Below are 1982 nucleotides of genomic sequence, written 5' to 3'. Positions count from 1 at the left end.
AGATTGAAAGGGCTGCTGAGGATCTGAAATTTGCGTTGGTGCTTAAATTTCTTTCTGCAAGGCCTTCTATCGATGTCCTTTGGAGGCATATTATCCAATCTTGGGGTCTTTATGAAGTTCCAATGATAAGTTTTATGTACAACTATCATATTTTGTTGTATTTGGTAAATGAAAAGAACTACATTCATGCATGGGAACGAGAAGGAAAATGGGTGGCAGGGTGCCAATTTCGGCTATTCAACTAATCCGTGAATTTTGATGTCAGCAAGGAGTCATCGATTGCACCATAGTGAATTTTCTTACCAGGTTTGCCTTTACATTTATATAGACTAGACTGTTTATAGAGTTTTGCCACTAGATTTGGTAGATTTTTGGGTACAGATAATGCCATATTATATAGAACATGAGCCACTAGTGCAAGATTGTGTGTTAAAGTGGATTTGCATAAGGATCTCGTGGAGGGGTTTTCCGTTGGTGGTAGGACAAAAGCAGAGTTGGCAAAGGATAGTATACGAGAAGAGGGGTCTCTATTGTAATAAATGTGGCAGGCAAGGTCACAGTGATGTGGTATGTCGGTTTGGAGTAAAGCCTAAGGATAAAAGGAAGGTAGGTATGAGAAAGAGGGGAGATGAGATGGTTTGGAAAGAAGTGGGTAGAAAAGGAAATGTGATAGTAGAAAAGGAAGATCCTGTTTTGTGGACTCAGGTCAGAGGGTGGAGGAAAAAAAGAATGAAGATGTAAGTGGTCCTTTGAATGTGAATGAGAAAAATAAAGAAGTTATGAATGAGGTTAGTAATGCGGGTACACGTAAAGTGGATGAAGTGAACTTGGTAGAGAAGAATAGTGGAGAAAAAGCCAAATTTTTTCAAGATCATAAGTCAAGGATGTTAGGGGTGTAGGTAGAACTGGATGGTTGTTCTAGGATTGCCTAGGAAATCAGAGTTTTTGATGAAAGGGGGGGGGGGGGGAGCAGTTGAAAATGATAAGGATGAGGAGTTTATTATGGAGGAGGTGGATGAGAGAGAGGGGGAAGAGGAGGGTGTGGTGTGTAGGGATAATTATGATGTGTTATTTGAGGGAGATATGGAGGTTTGCATTGATACTCAAAAAGAATATTGTTCTGATCTAGGTAATATGCCAGTGGGTGTATCGGAAGGAAGAAATAAAGAAGATGAGCAAGTGAGAAAGTCTAAAAGGGCTAAAGCAGTGCCTCAAATATTGAACTTATGATTGACAAAGTTATATTTTAGAATATAAAAGGGTTGGGCACCTCGAAGAGAAGATTACAACAAATTGTGAAATATCCGAAAGTTTCAATTTTGGCTATTTTTGAACCTTTTCAAGATGTGGAGAAGATACGAAGGTGGGTGGTGTATTTGCAATTAACTAATTTTTGTTCTAATATAGAGGAAGGTGGGAAGATTTGGATGTTTTAGAAAGATGATGTTCATGTTGATTGGGTGGCTTTAAATCAATGTTTGACAATTTTTTTAATAAAGGATAGAAGTTCTCTAATTTTTACCTTTGTGTATGCTAAATGTTATCATATTAAGAGAAGATAATTATAGGAACAACTTCATGTGATTTTGAGTCTTGATGTGACTTGGGTTGTTATGGGAGATTTTAATGTAATTCGGTTAGATGAGGAAAGGGTGGGAGTTCGACCTCGCTTGGGTTTTTCTATGGCTGAATTCAATGGTTGTATTAATAGATGTGGTTTATTGGATCTTAGATTTGAAAGAAGTCAATTTTCCTGGTGTAATGGCCATCAAGGATTGGCGAGAAGTTGGGCGAAACTTGACAGGGTGCTGATTAATAATATATATATTTTTTTTATAAAATTCAGTGAAGCTAAGACATCATTGTTGAAAAGAAATACTTTAAATCATTCTCCTATCATATTACAGCTAGGTGTGAGTATGGAGAGGTATGGGCTAGTGCCTATTATATTTCATAACATGTGGATGTCACATGAGGATTTT

This window comes from Malania oleifera, chromosome 11, assembly GCF_029873635.1.
Source record: "Malania oleifera isolate guangnan ecotype guangnan chromosome 11, ASM2987363v1, whole genome shotgun sequence".
Lineage (NCBI taxonomy): Eukaryota > Viridiplantae > Streptophyta > Magnoliopsida > Santalales > Ximeniaceae > Malania > Malania oleifera.
This window is presented reverse-complemented; position numbering follows the sequence as displayed.